Raw genomic sequence first — 17,136 nt, forward strand, 5'->3', positions numbered from 1 at the left:
AAACAAAAAAAAAAAACACAAAAAATTAAAATTATGAACAGTAAAACAAGTTCAAATTATATAAAATATTACTTTGTATTCAAGATTAATTACTTCTGAATATATCTTATTAATGCATTGCACATGATCATATATGAGGAGGTACTTTTCAAATCGTATTAAGTCCACTTTTTGACGTAATTGAGTTTTATATCATTTCCGCATGAAGTCAATTCGCGTCTAGCTATTAGGTCCCAAGCAAACAAGGCTTCAAATATAGCGTTCACTTCAAATCGTATTTTGTCCACCTCTTCGTCCATTTCAAACCATATTAAGTCCTCGTCAATATAAAAGGACAATTTCTTTGCGTTAAGTTCTTTGCACTAAATGATTTGGTGCTAATTCTTAATTGTCTATTGCCGCTCAGTATCGGTCGATTATTGGTTCCCAGTGTGTGAAAGTTTGTTTCTACTATACAGGGTTGTTTCCGATCTCTTGAAACGAATTTTGAATGACGTCATGTGCGTCAAAAGTCGCAAAACAGTTTAACTATGGCGAGAGGTGGTAGGCCAGTAGTGAGCGATTTCATAGTCAGAATGCACGGTGTCTCACAGCAGCAATGCCCAAGAAAATCGAGCCTTTTTGGGAGGTGTACATTGCGACCCTCTCCAATGTCAAGTACAGTTAAGTGAAAATAAAAGAAGCCTGGAAAAAATGTGGTTTCGTTATTTCCAAGAAAAGCATCTTCTATGTACTTAATAAGATTGGTAAAGCTTGGATGGGATTAATTTGTATCATGTCTGTGGGGTGCGGCTTGTGGCGGGGGTGGATTGCTTGCTTTTTCCCCTATACCTATATATATATATATATATATATATATATATATTGTATTATGTTTTGTTTATGTAAATAAATTTGATACATTTGAAGCATATTCAAAATTCAGAATTTATATTTTTCTCCACATCAAACCATATTATGTCCATACTGTTCCTGTGATTTATGAATAAACCCATTTTGAAAATGGTTTCAATGAAAATAGATACTGAATCTCTAAATCTATAAATAGTTTTGGACACTGAAATTTAAATTTAACTCCAAGGTTTAGGATTTAACGGTTTCTCTTCTTTCCTGAAAATTTTGCTTTAATGGACATAATACGAATTGAAAAGTACCTCCTCATATGTGTTTTACAAATTAATGGTTTGTGTCATTATGTCAAGCATTATTGTCAACCAGGGAAAAAAGAGTTTTTAAAATTTGGATAAAAACTGCAAATTTTTCTCCCAAGGGTAGAAAAGTACCTTAAAGAAAGAATCTCTCAACAACAATAAAGTACTGTGGGAACAGTTTTCAATCAATTCTCAAGATTAAAGGTAAAGCGAACTATTTCTTTTACGAGAGTCGTATTTGGGACTATTCCATGTAGTTACATATACCTAAGAGTTTTATACTGCAGCACATACTGAATTCCCGAAGTGTTACACGACCGAGTTACAATCATAGGTATTTATTATTTATGAACTCGGAAAAAAGCGAGCCGCATATCCACACAGTTCCATTCGCTATGGCGAGTCAATTTTCCATCTTCGGTCAGTGTATACGTTCCAGTGCTGGGTAATTAAAATTTTAAAAAGCCCACGAACGATCAAAGAGCCGGATATAGCGGCTCTTCACAGAGCGCAGAGAGAGGGAGAGAAAGAGAGCGAGAGAGGAAGGGAGGTGAAGAGGAAAGGAGAGAGAACTTGTCCACTCTCACCGCGTTCATCCTGGAAACGCTGGCTAGTAATAATATGTTGTTGACAGTATAATGTGAGTGTTATTTTACGGGTGTCAAAACCACTTTCGAAGCAAAGTAGGGTTATCTGTTTGGTTGGTGTTGGCGGCCGACCAAGAGAGATGGAAGCCTCAGTGGCTATATATACTGACTCGCTGCGTCGATGGGCCCGGTCACTCTCAGAGGCAGGCGTACAACTTTGCGGGTCTTCCTGCCCCGCACAGGGGTGAAGTTTAACGACAACCACAGAACAACACTGCCTCACAAGTTTGTTGTATTCAAATCACCAATTAACAAAACTACAAAGAAAGCATTAGATGCACTGTTATAGGGGAACAACTTAGAAAACTCCGTTGGTCTGCGCATGCTTCAAACTTAAAGAGTGACACAATATACTGTTTTCCAATCAGGAGATTAACCGTCAAAGGAATGTGCTTACTATTGCGTCATCTATTGAAGCGAAGTAGATAGATAATATTACCGTTTTTCCCATAAGCGATACCATACGCCAGCCGTGGCGAAAAGGCCATGGTGCGCCGAGCCACTGTGTAAGCTGCAACGTGCATAGCACCTATGGAGGGAGGCGGACAACCGAAGGGGAAGTTAATGTTTAGGACGTGTAACGATGAAAGAAATGAACAAGAAAACATAGGACACATTATCACAACCTAAAATTAACTGTCTTCAGAATGTCTCTGCGACAAAGTTTCAAAATCAGGAATTATGTCACTTACTGCCAGTCGTAGTTGATCACGAAGGTATTTGTCTGTCAGTCGTGATCTAAATTTGATTTTTACTATTTTCATTGTTGAAAATAATTTTTCACAAACGTAAGTTACAGCGAACATGGCTTCAACAGAGCAAGCGAAAGAACGAAGCTTCAAATACTTATTTTTTTTCCAAAGATATGGAAAGTTCAATATCTGTCAAGTCCTTACATCTAGCTTTCATTTAACGTCACATTGTAAATCTGTGAGTTTAAATTGAAAATCTAACCGCATTATTCGTACATCTGCTGTAAAATAATCGACGTACAGAGATGATGATGATGATAATAATAATAATAATAATAATAATAATAATAATAATAATAATAATAATAATAATAACACTTAAGCTTTTAATGTTTCATCAGTAACATGTAGTAACTTATAATGCCGTTTTATGTTATACAACCATTTTCGTAGTAATATTTGTGAACAAATCATAGATTTAATATTTTCATCATATTGTGAGCAAAAGAATGCATCCTCCCATCCTACTTGAAACTTTAGTTTTTTATAGAGGTACATGGTTTCGAGAGAGATATTGCGACGATACGCCACTCGCAGGTCCGAAACAAATACAAATAGAAAGGAGTTTGACTCCAATGAGTAAGAGGGTGGGGGTTGTAGGTATATATAGGAAGCGAGAGAAAAGCACTGCGAGCCACAATGTGCTCGTAAGTCGCATTTTCGCCGCGGCTGCCATACGCTGTTCATCGTTTTTCTTTATCCTCAACTTTTTCTTTATATTGTCTTGTTTGAATGAAACCACTGAGAATGTATGCAGGGGATTAAAAGACAAGCAGAACCGGTATAAAATACTGAACAAAATTCTTGCGAAAACGCAAATATGTCAAATTTCTTCGAAAACAGAACCATTGGTTTTGTGTACGAGTTAAAAGACAAGCAAGAATTCTACAAAAGACAATTCCTGTGAGAACCAAGAAAAATGTCAATGTCTGATGTAGACAATGAGAAACAACAGAAAATTCTTGCAGAAACCGTTGGTTGTTAATACCGTTCTCCAACCAGGAGATTAACCGTGAAAGAAATGTGCTTACTATTTCGTCATCTACTGGAGCGAAGTAGATAGATAATATTACCGTTATAACGTCAGTTTAAAAAACATGCGCTCTCCTGCATATGTTATTTCCTGTATGGAGGGATTAAAAGACCAGGAGATTAACCGTGATCTAATTTTGCAACTAGGTTAGTATAAGAATGTGTGTATCAGTGTTATCGTTTGTGCTTTGAAAGTTAGCCAATGGAGATGCGTGTACCTACGTGTGTGACCTTATGACATCTTATGACATCAACATTCATTCACTGCATTACTCCGCTGCGTCTCATTCCCCTGAGACTTTCTCCTGGTTGGAGTACAATACTATTCATCTCTTCCTTCCTAATTGTCAGCCAAAAAGGGGAGAAGGCGTTACTTACGTAGACTTTCAATGAAGCAGAATATTTTCGAATTTTTTATACTTAATAACTCAAAAAGTAGTCAGATTCTAATAAGGAAAAAAGTTTGTTGAAGAGTATTGTTTGCAGATTTCTAAGATGTTAGAGTCACCTCAATACAACAAACGTAGGACTTCTTAATGAGGTTTGTTTTACACTATACTGTAATGTGGGAAAATATGTTTTTGAAGTAGAAAGTCGATCAGCGATAAACTTTTTTTCTTGAAGAGATAAGTGGGTAGTTGCAGTGTATGAAATCGTCTAAATAGTGAAAAATGCAACACCCAGAAAGAATGGCCCGAACGACTACAAACTCGGGAGATGTGTAGAACAGTGCACCACCAATAATAATTGATTACGTTTCCAGAGAGATGGCGTACACATAGGCCCAACAGTGACGTCTCTTGTATCACCAGCAAGGTCAGTGTTATGACTTGCTCAGTCAGGGCAGAGCTTCCAAACGAGGTGGAAACGTGAAAGCTAGTGCAGGTATGCCTCGTCGACGTGGAAGGGCGCAATATCAGCACGTGAGTGAGTTCGAACGGGGCAGAATGGTTGACCTCCGGAAAGCAGATTTGTCATACCGTGACATTTCGGCTCGTACAGGGCATGCTACTATAACAGTGATGCGTGTGTGGAACCAGTGGATAGAAGAGGGTCGTACACAGAGTTGAGCGGGTACAGGACCACGTAATGTGACCACAGCACGGGATGACCGCCATCTTGTCCGCATGGCCGTGACGGACCGTACAGCTTCATCCACAGTGTTGAGTCGACGTTGGAGTACTGCAACGGGTGTGGATCTGTCTGCGTCAACGGTTCGTCGCCGTCTTTCGAGGGCTGGACTACTGGCTCGAATGCTGTTGCGTCGGCTTCCATTGTCCAGAAACCATCAGCCCCCAGACTGGAATGGGCACGTGAACGCAGTCACTGGCGTGCTGAGTAGCAAAATGTAGTGTTTTCGGACGAGTCCCGCTTCAACTTGTTCTACAATGATGGCCACATACATGTTAGATGCTACCATGGTGAACGCAATCTGAAAGTCTACATTGTTGAGCGGCATAGAGGACAAACGCCTAGTATGATGGTTTGGGGCGCCATTGGATACAATATGCGATCTCGCCTCCTACGTATTCAGGGCAACCTGAACAGCAACCGCTACATGAGGGAGGTTTTAGAGCCCGAGGTACTGCCCCTCCTTCAAGCAACTCCACATGCCATATTTCAACAGGACAATGCCCGGCCACATGTGGCGAGGATTGTGCAAGCCTTCTTCGAAGAACGACGGGTATCACTGCTTCCCTGGCCTGCACGTTCGCCAGACATGTCGCCCATCGAACATGTCTGGGATATGGTTGGTCGGCAACTTGTTCGTCATGGTCCTCCAGCGCCCACTCTTGATGCTTTGTGGACTCGCATAGAAACTGCGTTGAGGGAGATTCCTCAGGAAGATATCCAGGTCCTCTCTGATTCCATGCCACGACGCTTAGAGGCTCTGATTGCAGCGCATGGAGGCTTCACACCATACTGAAATCTCACGGTCACAGATCAGGTGCAGTTCTGTAATTCTAATCATTTGTGTATTGTCATGTACCTAATCTGTGGTATCAATTTTATTTCAGTCAGATATATCCTTCTTGGTGTTGCAATTTCCACAAACATTAGTGTATGTATATATAATATATTCTGTTATTTACTATTTACACTCAGATTATATTTCATTTATGGTCTTGCGTATTTGGCCGTTCAATTACTTAATTTTGCTTTCAGTTATTAAATAAGCAATGTCTTCATTACGTTACTGAAACATTTATTACTTCAAGGGAAGACGATATTGAAATTTGACTAAAATTCAGATAATTTTTCTTTCGCTTAAAATAATCATGACTGTAGAGAATATATTATAATAAAATAAAATTTAACCCCTAACTCAATGCTATGACATCTAATTATGCCATTTTAAAACTCTGTTAGCCCACTTCACTTTCCAATTTCATTTGTTTCAAATTTACCGCATTCTCAAACTGATTTTCGTTGTTTATTTTATAGGCCTATAATTTCACTCTTCAATACTGTGACAGCCCTATCTTCAATAGTTTTTCGTTTTATTTACTAGATAGCAGGAGATGGTATTATTCTTTGAGTTGTTTCTGTCAGACATGCTTGAAAATTGTTTTAATCTAAAATATAAATATGTGGTTGTTACATCTTGATAGAATATTAGTTATTGTAGTGTCTGAAACACTTAGTATGGAAATAGTGTTTATTATATAGGTTGCAGTTATGTTTTGTAGTGCATTTGTCAGTTACAAATCATGGGTAGAATTAGCAAATAGAAAGCTTGACTTGTAAATAATATTAAAACTTGTGAGCAACTGCTCAACAAAATGAGGCAAAAAATGTAAAAAAGTAGTAAATATAGTAAGATCACAACGATCATTGCTTGGCTCCTCAAGTGAGAATTTATAATAAGTGACTCCTTAGATGTGTTTTTCTGTTTTTTTTTTTCAACGTGCTCAAATAAATTGATATAACTCAGAAGCTATAAATAATAGAAAACTCAAATTTTGTACAGATCTTAAACATACTCTTTAAAAAGGTTCGGCTTCACTGGAATTTTTATGTTTAAATTGAATATGAAAATAATAAATAATTTGCAAGTGGATTCGAAAACTGAAATCCATGATATTCTAAAATCAATTATAATGTTTTGTAAAGCATATTAAAAATCAAGTGAAGCCATTCTGCAGTAAATCTTCCTGTGAATCTAATGTATATATTTATTCATATTGCAATGGGTAGGTCTATATACCAGGTGGCAGTGGTAACTAATTACACTCAATAATGACAATAATAAACTTATTAATTAAAAATACAATTAATAATAATACTAATAATTAATACTAACAATTTATAACAACAACAACAATAATAATAATAATCATAATAATAATAACAACAACAACAGGGAATATCCTAAATTAAATTAAACGATCACTTAAAATAACATTTGAAATAAATCAATTTGTATCTTAAACCTAAGTTCGAACTAAAACCCTCGAGTATGATATGTTCATATCTGCATAAGTACCTTTCAACATTACACTCATTTCGCTGTCAACTCACTCACTGCACTGGAACTACGACACATTTCACTGATTCTATCCTGATTTCACTAACACTTCAAAAACATTTCACTGTTCAAATACTTTGCACTGCCACTATAAACTATAAAGCTTCACTGACAGGAACACGTTTCACTTACACTACACACTTCACTGACACAACACACTTCACTGACACAACATAATTCTTCACTGATAGAGCACTTCAATAACAATATATCATTTACACCCTTTAAATACTGTGTATAATTACCGTCTATTAGTAAGGTCCTTAAGCCTATTTTTAAATACGTTTTTGGTTGTTGGTAAAGCCTTTAGTAAGTCTGCAGGCAAAGCATTCCAGTCCCTGATAGTACGATTGAGAAAAGAAAACTTTCCAGTGTCAATCCTTTGCCTTCTTTCGCTCAATTTATATGAGTGGTCGTTCCTTGAAGAGTAATTTGGCGGTTGCAACCTATTTTTTATTTCTCTCCAGGCAGGCTCACCGTAATGCGCATAATCGAATTCGCGTTCTCCTGTCTGTGAGTGTGTCCCATTTTAATGGTGAATTTTTGCGACAACACTTGAGAGCCCGTTTTTGAATCTTTTCCAGTGTCTTAATATGTTCTAATCTGTAAGGATCCCAACATGCAGCACCATATTCCATTACTGGACTCGGAATTAACCAGACAAATCGCTCCGCCAACTAAGAACGGCCATGCACCACCACCCACCGAATCAAGAAAGAGCTCTCAACCTGTCAATCCTCCCGGTGTTAAGGGCATCACAGACCTGTTATTGCTCAATATCGTGCGGCTAGAAGCCGCCTGTCCCTCTAAGAAGATCAGAAAAGAACTTCAACTATCTAAAATAAAAACTGATTTATATCAATTTTTGTAAATATTTACAAACTGCGTGCTAATTCCCAAATTTGGGCTGCCTTTTGCTTTTTTTTAACCTAATACTCAAATTTAAATTTAAAAAAATTGTAAGTTTCAAGGAGAAAACAAAACATTTCAAATTTTCAGTATCCTCTTTCTTTAATTTAACAATGTTATTAATTGTCACATTTGTTATGAAAGTGCGTTGAGAGCAGTTGAATTCTTGAACTAAATGCGAACGTGGAAACTTGTAGCTGTCTGCTTTCTGATAAGACAGGTACGAGAGAGGTCAGTGCTAACGTGTGTAATACACTACACAGTACCTCACGTACTTTCACCCGAGCATGCACTGCTACCTGCATACAGCTGCCGTCCGTTGCACGTAACATGTGCAGTGTCTCCCGCCTGGCACTTGATTTCTCACTTTTTGCCCCAGTTTGCTAGACATGTACTATTCTATATAATTTCCGCACATATATTCCGTTATATAAAACTAAATGTCGTAAGAACGCGTTCATTTGATATGTGAGTTTTGTTGTCAACAGACCAACGCCTGTATGGTGCATAGAGTGTTGTTACTGTAGGGTCTGAGATCGGATTATATTACTGCAGTATTTATTACCACTTTCCGCACTCCTCCGGTATAGATCGATTCACAAAGTTTTAAATTCCCCCATTACCAGCATATTCCTGAGATCATATCTGTACATCAGAGGTAATATACAATAAACAGGCAGCGCATTTCTGTTCCCAAACGTACAGCGGATCGAGTAGTTTCTTCTATTGAAGCAAGAGGTGAAGTTACAGGAGAATGGAGAAAGTTACACAACACAGAACTGCATGCATTCTATTCTTCACCTGACATAATTAGGAACATTAAATCCAGACGTTTGAGATGGGCAGGACATGTAGCACGTATGGGAGAATTAAAAAATGCATATAGAGTGTTAGTTAGGAGGCCAGAGGGTCCCTATCCTCAGCAAGATTAATCCAGTCCCTACCATCATATCCCACCTCCCTCAAATCTATTTTAATATTATCCTCCCATATACGTCTCGGGCCTCCTCAAAGGTCTTTTTCCCTTCCGTCTCCCAACTAACACTCTATATGCCTTTCTGGATTCGTCCATACGTTCTACATGCCCTGCCTATCTCAAACGTCTGGATTTAATGTTCCTAATTATGTCAGGTGAAGAATACAATGCGTGCAGTTCTGCAGTGAATAACTTTTTCCATTCTCCTGTAACTTCATCCCTCTTAGCCCCAAATATTTTCCTAAGCAGCTTATTCTCAAATATTCTTAACCTCTGTTCCTCTCTCAAAGTAAGAGTCCAAGTTTCACGACCATACAGAACAACCGGTAATATAACTGTTTTATAAATTTTAACAGTTTTTTGAGAGCAGATTGAATGACAAAAGCTTCTCAAACGAATAATAAGAGGCATTTCCTTATACTTATTCTGGGTTTAATTTCTTCCCGAGTGTCATTTATGTTTTGTTACTGGTGCTCCAAGATAGAATTTTTCGACCTCTTCAAAGGATTATTGTGAAGTGGGTATACTTCCGTTCAGAAATTCTGCATTACCATATGATGAAGGATGGGTGGAGCGGAGAAAGAGTCTCTTCGACGCCGGGACTCGAACCCGGGTTTTCAACTCTACGTGCTGACACTTTATCCACTAAGCCACACCGGATTCCAGTTCCGATGCCGGATTGAATCCTCTCAGTTTAAGCTCCACCTGTTAGTTTCCCTTTAGGGGCCAACCCTCATGCACTGTGTCACAGATGTGTGACAGTGGCACAATGTCCAACACACTAATGTGCAGTGGCGCACTCATTACGAGTGACTAAGTGGCCGGGATCCGACGGAATGAACGCCGTCTTAAATCACTAAGATTAGTGGATAAAGCGTCAGCACGTAGAGCTGAAAACTCGGGTTCGAGTCTAGGTGCCGGAGGTCCACCGTTGTTACTGAGGAGTTAGCGAGTCTAACTCCGAGCCCAGATGTCCCGGGTTCGATTCCCGGTAGGACGAGTTGCCTGGGTGAGGTTTTTTCGGGGTTTTTCCCTCACTCCTATGGTTGAATATCAGGTAACTTTATCAGGCGATTGGAACCCCACTCATCTTCGTCACTTCCTTTCCTCACTCATCATCCCGTTTCTGGTTTTTCAGATCACTCGTCAGGCGGCCTCCCGAAGCTACTGGCTCTCTCGACCGGCCTCCGTGGAATGTAGTTCAGCGACGTTGGATGGCTTCTGCAACGAGCACCCGAGGCGGACCTACGCGGGGGAGGAGTTTTGCCTCGGACAGAAGTTGCCGAAGCAGGAATGGTATATGGATTTCTGTCGGCTGAGGGACCGGTCGGTCGTTAAGGGAGTCCTGTGGTTAGGTCGGTGCGCGTAGGGGATCTGTGGCAGGCAACTCATTCCATATCGAGGGTTAGCGCAATAGATCTCAACAGGCCGCAGTACTGGGCCATCCGTGCCCCCCCTCAGTTAAATTCCATTCCATTCCCGATGCCGGAGAGAACTTTTCTCCGCTCCATCCATCCTTCATCTTCAAAGGATAAATTTACAATTTTTTCATTTCGTACTATGTTCTGGTCACGAGACATAATCACATACTTTATCTGTCTAATTAATACAATTAATTACTACTTCTTTTAAGGGTTCAAAAATATATTAGAACACGATAAGCTTTGGGCAATGAACACACTATAATCACATTAAATACTTTCTTTTTTCCATATAACCTAAGGAAGAAGTCCCTTAAGAGTTTGTGACACTCCGTCAATTACTCTGAATATTAAAGGAGCTTACACTGGCATCGTGTTTGATTATTTGTTTTCAAACTCGTCTGTAATTGTTTCTAGTCTGTTCCTTTCTATCTAGCGTTGTCGGTGTTTTTCATATTTTCAATTGACCTACAAACTAGACGGGCGCGTGACAAGAGTCAGTGCGACGCGACACGACGCGGCGCCGGCCTGCATCTAAAGCAACAGAGAGCATTACATCCCTGTCTCCGAGCTTTAACCATTGCGTACTTCACCGCTGGTTTTCGTAATCGTTAACCATACATAGATTCGCGGCAACTAGTAGTGATGAATTTAGAGGAATATCCCCCCGGATTCCAGGATGTCCCCCGGAGATTAAAACAATTTTGTAACTAATAGTACATTATGCAACGAGCCTATAATGGTAGAAATTAAGACGGGAGTATGATTGTTTATGAAACGAGCGCAAGCGAGTTTCATAATTTTCATACGAGCGTCTTAATTACCATTATAGGCAAGTTTCATACGACTTTTTATGTTCAACCATATTTCTAACTTGAAATTATTCATAAGTATTCATGTTATGGTTATGCAAGTGAGGAGCGGAACTGACCTGAATTGTGAGATGTGCGCAGACGCGAAAGTACTGATTTTTTTCCGAGGCACGAATGTCATTGACCTTGCTATAATCTAGAGAATAACATGAAGATTTATCTTGATATAACCTGGAAATTGATTTAGAATAGAAAAACGAGATGACAAATTGAATTTATTTGAATATTATTTACAATTAACGCTAATTATTATAGTAACAGAACATAACCTTCTGCGACAGTATTGGATTTCCAGCCTCCGTGACTTTTCGCTAATTGTCTTTCGATTGCATATCCGAGAATAATCGATACTTGCGGTTTTATAATGGTACAATCAGTACAATGGAGATTTCTCATTGGCTGAACAACTGAATTATAATGAATAGGGTCCATTAAAGGGCTACTACCAGGTGTATAATTACTACATTTCGGCATGTTGGAGCATAAAAATATTTAATTTATACAATATTAAATTTCAATACAATATGATTTTTCAGTAACTAACAAAATAAAAGCACATCGCACTCATTTCGCCTTCATTAACTCAACTCCATGTATTATCTTTAATAGCTTCAAATCGACTAGGAGATCGTGGCAAGCATTGTTCCGAGATTCGCCTACAGGTGTCATCTTTCTGGGAGAGCTGCACAAATCCCAGGCAGCCCCAGAACTGCTACAGTGGACTACGGCAGACCGGTAAGTGTAGCTCCCTCGGATAGATGGCGCCTTGGTGTCTAACGGAATTTACGGTACCGCAATCTTAGGGTCAAAGGATACAGCAGAACGCAAGCACATGAAATGCGAAGATGCCGTCGATTTCAGGCGGAAAATAAACAGGGAGACGGAGTAGCGTTTGCGGACTTCGTCAGAACTGGATGCCATAGCCCAATCGATAAGATGACATCAAACAATGAATCACGTTCTTGATGAGCAATCCTAAGGATTTGAAAATTATCCCAATACAAGGAGTTTACATAACATGCCTAAGGCTGCAGTACTTTCATACCGGCCCTCCTCCGAAAGTAATAAATAGATAGGTAGATAAGTAGATAGGTAGATAGATACATAGATAGATAGACAGACAGACAGGGATAGATAGATAGATAGATAGATAGATAGATAGATAGATAGATAGATAGATAGATAGATAGATAGATAGATAGATAGATAGATAGATAGATAGATAGATAGATAGATAGATAGATAGGTAGGTAGGTAGGTAGGTAGGTAGGTAGGTAGGTAGGTAGATAGGTAGATAGGTAGATAGATAGATAGATAGATAGATAGATAGATAGATAGATAGATAGATAGATAGATAGATAGATAGATAGATAGATAGATAGATAGATAGATAGATAGATAGATAGATAGATAGATAGATAGATAGATAGATAGATAGATAGATAGATAGATAAATTATATTATGTAAATTTTGAAATTGTTATTTCTTTGAAGATTTTTGGTCTATCGGCCGATATTGATTGGTTAAAATTTAAACAGTTTAAATTTTCAGTCGGGATTGTTACAGTTAAAATGTCGGATGTGCTGTGTTTTTATTGGCGTAGTTTTGTTTAGGAAATATAATACGAGTAATTTGTTTAAAAGTGCACCCTCTTGTATCTTTGAACACAAAACATCTTGTACCATGGAACATGTTCCAAAGTACACGATATTATCGGTTTTTGTTTTTCTTTTATTTTTAAGATCATGTCACGAATTAAGTCTGGAGTTAAGAGGCCCCCAATTGATCCGGATGCCTTGAAGAAAGCTGTTGAAGCAGTTATTGCTCCTCCAGGAAATAAAATCTCAATCAGAGAAGTCTGTTCTGGCTTATGATGGCAAATACATTTTAAATATGATTGTCAGTTTTTACAGTAATCCCACCTATATTCCATGTGTTCCAACTTACAAGAGGGTATGTTCCAAGGTACATGAACCTGCAGTTGTTCCTTTGAACACATTACATATCTCTTCATTTTATTTTTTCCATCCTCAGTACATCTGTAAAACAGGAACATACATACAGGAAGTTGTAAAGGAATCTTCAATAATTATGTCAAGCATTTTTTCATTTTAAAAATTTTATTTCCCAAAATTAAAAAAATAAATAAATAAAATGTGAAACGTGTTTAAAGGTACAACAGTCTTCCCTACACCTTGTATCATAACAGTAAACACACTCCAGAAACAACCAGGACAGAAAATACTTGTCTCCAAGCCTATCTAGAGGCTTAAAGGTGGCAACTTACTCCTTCTATTGACCAGCAAGCCACTGGAAGACTTTTACATGCTTTCAAGTATCACAAACAAAAGTTAGAAGAATGGAAAGTTGCACGTACAAATCCTGAATATGTACCTCATGGAAGAATATCTATTGGTCGCCTGGCGAAGAGATACACTGTTGTAATAAATCATTTGGCCTAATACTTGTTATGGTGGTGAAGATAATAACAATAACAATAATAATAATGATAACAGTACAATAACGAAATTTATTACATTTGTATTATCATTGTAATGCTTTGTGAATAGTGGACGTAAGCGGTCAGTTGTTGGAATCCAGAGAAGCGAATCAACGAGGCACTGCAAGAATGGGCGAGCGACGCTCGAGCGCCGGAGATGTGGGCGGGAGTCGCGAAATGTCAAGGAGATCACAAGCCTGGAAACGCTCGACGCTATAATTACGACGCTGTGGGAGAACACGCATTCCAAAGCGTCCGCATGGATCTCTGCAGTTCCATTGTAAGGAGAGCCACGGCTTCCGAGAACCACCGCATCACTTGGTTGAGATGGTGCTCAGTTAATGGCTACCGATCAAACGGGTCTCAGTTCGACCCCCAGAACTTGAAGTGAAGGATATCTGCCACAGGGATTTGGTATGTATCCCATGAGACTTCAAGCAGACTTGCAGATTAATGAAAAAAAAAAAATAGAAAATTATCGTGATAAGTCAACCCTGTCCAAACGGTGCTCATTGAAGGAGAGCACTGAGCTGAAGGAGGAGAGTCGAAGAAATAACTCGCGAGCGCAGAGTTGCATAATGGACGTAGGGAAACGAAAGAAACATGCTCACCAATCATGTTGTTTTTATACGTTATGCGAAAACTGTTATTTGTTTGTAGCAGATGGAGAACATTCTCAGTGCCTTATATGTCAGAAAATTATAAAAGGAAGACGAAAACATAATATAATGAATGCACCACTACGACACCATACATAAAGCTGTGTATGATGATTTTGTTGGCGAAGATCGCAAGAGAAAAGTTGACGAGTTAAAACTATCTCTATACCCTGAGGTAGGTTATAAATGTATCATCACATGTTGAGTCGTTTTAAGCATTTAAAATATATGTTTTAGTTTTATTTACAAAATGCTACAAAATTAAAAGCACACAATCCATTATACTTACATGGGAAGGGTTTCGGTTCGAATAGGAATTTCGTATCCAAAATTTGTATACATGTCCATTTTTACATCTCTACAAAGCTCCCAAAAGCATTCGTTTGTGTAATGTGTGGTTTGCCTTTCAGAGCACTGTAGATACAATTTGAGGGGTGGGGAGAACACTGCACAAGTTAAGGGGATGGGACACCTTACCCGTAAGCCTAGCCTAGCGTAAAAGCTAGTACGAGTGGTAAAATGTCTAAAGCCTATTTAAGAACATTTTTCTCCAACGTTCTGTCTAAAAATATTGCAGCTAATCAAAAGTGTACACTGTTGTGTGATTCACTGAATGCGCATAAGGACACAACCTTAATAAATGAATCATTCCAAGGCTAGGACATAGAATGTATGATCATTCCACCTAAAAGAACTAAATATATCCAGCCTCTGGATATCTATTTCCTTAGACAATACAAAATATGTACCACATTACACAAGGACTCTTGCTGAGAATCTAGAACTTAACTTGGCAAATCGAGTGTTTATAATGAAAATACACTCTGTTATTCATAACCAGTTGTCTGCTCCAATATACTGCCCTATGCTGCGGTATTCCTGACAGTCAACTGGTTACGTGAATCCTGAACAAGTCTCAGACTTTAAAAATGTAATTCAGGTAGCATTTGATTTTTCAGCACTGGAGTGTTATTCAGAAGATTGTTCAGGTGTTGCTTCTGCGTGTTGTGCTTATTGCTCTGCTCCATGCTGTTTCATGTATTTTATAGAGAATCCTCATGCACATTTTTAAAGAAGTGTATTGACCAATACCAACCAAACGGAGAGTTACACGGTCTTCATCACCATTGTGAGGTAAGCTTCTGTACAAATTTTTAACCAAAAATTCCTGTCCGAGCCGAAACCCTTCCCTTGTTAATATTCTGTATTACACTTTTAAAATATTGTACAGTAATATCGATTAATTTCTGTGCAATATGTTTCTAGAGTTAATAAAACTTATTTAAATCAGAAATACAATAGTTAGAAGCAGACACCGACACCACCACCACCACCACCACCACCACCAATAATAATGTAAATAATAACAATAACATTAATAATAACAATAGTAATAATAATAATAATAATAATAATAATAATAATAATAAAATGAAACTGCTGCTATTGCTACTACAGGGTTGTTTCCGATCTCTGATAACGAATTTGAATGACATCATATGCGTCAGGAGTCACACGACAGCTGAACTGTGGCGCGAGGTGACAGACCAGTAGTGAGTGATCTCATAGTCAGAGTGCACAGCGACTGATAGCAGAAATTCTCAAGGAAATTGAACCAACAATCCTTTCCGATCCCAAGTACAGTTAAGTGAAAATAAAAGAAGCCTGGAATAAACGAAGTTTCGTTATTTCCAAGAAAGAATCTTCTGTGTACTTAATAAGATTCGTAAAACTCAAATGAAATTAATTTGTATCATCTCGTGGGGTGCGGAGACTTGTGACGGGTGTGGATTTGCTTGCTTTTTCCACTCTGGAATTAATCATCAAAGCTTTGCCAGTCTTATTAGGTACACAGAAGATGTCTTTCTTGGAAATAACGAAACCACATTTTTTTGCAAGCTTCTATGATTTTCACGTAACTGTACTTGACATCGGAAAGAGTTGTTATGTACCCTTCTCAAAAAGGCTCGATTTTCTTGGGCATTGCTACTGTGATACACCGTGCACTCTGATTATGAAATCACTCACTACTGGTCTGTCACCTCTCGCCGCAATTCTGCTGTCGTCGGTGTGATTCCTGACGCACATGACGTCATTCAAATTTGTTATCAGAGATCAGAAACAATCCTGTACTACTACTACTACTACTACTACTACTACTACTACTAATAATAATAATAATAATAATAATAATAATACAGGATCGCAGTATTAAACGTAAAATACATTTAAAAATAATATTTTTCCATCTGGAGTGACAACAAAGTTACTGAACTTAAATTCAAAATTGCATAGGCAGAAAACTTTATTTCTTTTCATTTCTTTCAATATAGCCTATAGGACTCTGACCAATATAGGCCTACTCTCAAAATAAATACAAAGAAAATCAATTTGGGGAGAGTTGGGTTGTATTGGACATCAGGTAAGCAATCTGTTCCGCTCGCGAGTCACGAGTCTGCTCAATGAGTACAAATCATGTACAGCCTGTGATAAATGGATAAACCACATAGATTGGATGAACAATTCAAGGCTTCCAAAAGCTATACACAACTATCTACTATTAGAAAGAAAAAATGTAGGTGGCGGAGTTGACGAAGAATACGGCGATTATGGACTGATGATGGCACTGGAAATTTAAGTACCGTAGTTCTATACATTTAATATCAAAGGTGCCCATTGCTGTAGAG

General features: G+C 38.3%; 1 non-coding gene across 1 annotated transcript; it reads right to left on the reverse strand.

Annotated features, from left to right (window-relative positions):
* Positions 1–13,261: 13,261 nt before the first annotated feature.
* LOC138705297 (small nucleolar RNA SNORD42) lies at positions 13,262–13,327 on the reverse strand. Its single transcript, XR_011333688.1, has one exon. It is a non-coding gene; the product is annotated as a small nucleolar RNA SNORD42 (small nucleolar RNA).
* Between the last annotated feature and the right edge of the window lie 3,809 nt (positions 13,328–17,136).

The sequence above is a fragment of the Periplaneta americana genome, chromosome 8 (genome assembly GCF_040183065.1).
Source record: "Periplaneta americana isolate PAMFEO1 chromosome 8, P.americana_PAMFEO1_priV1, whole genome shotgun sequence".
NCBI lineage: Eukaryota > Metazoa > Arthropoda > Insecta > Blattodea > Blattidae > Periplaneta > Periplaneta americana.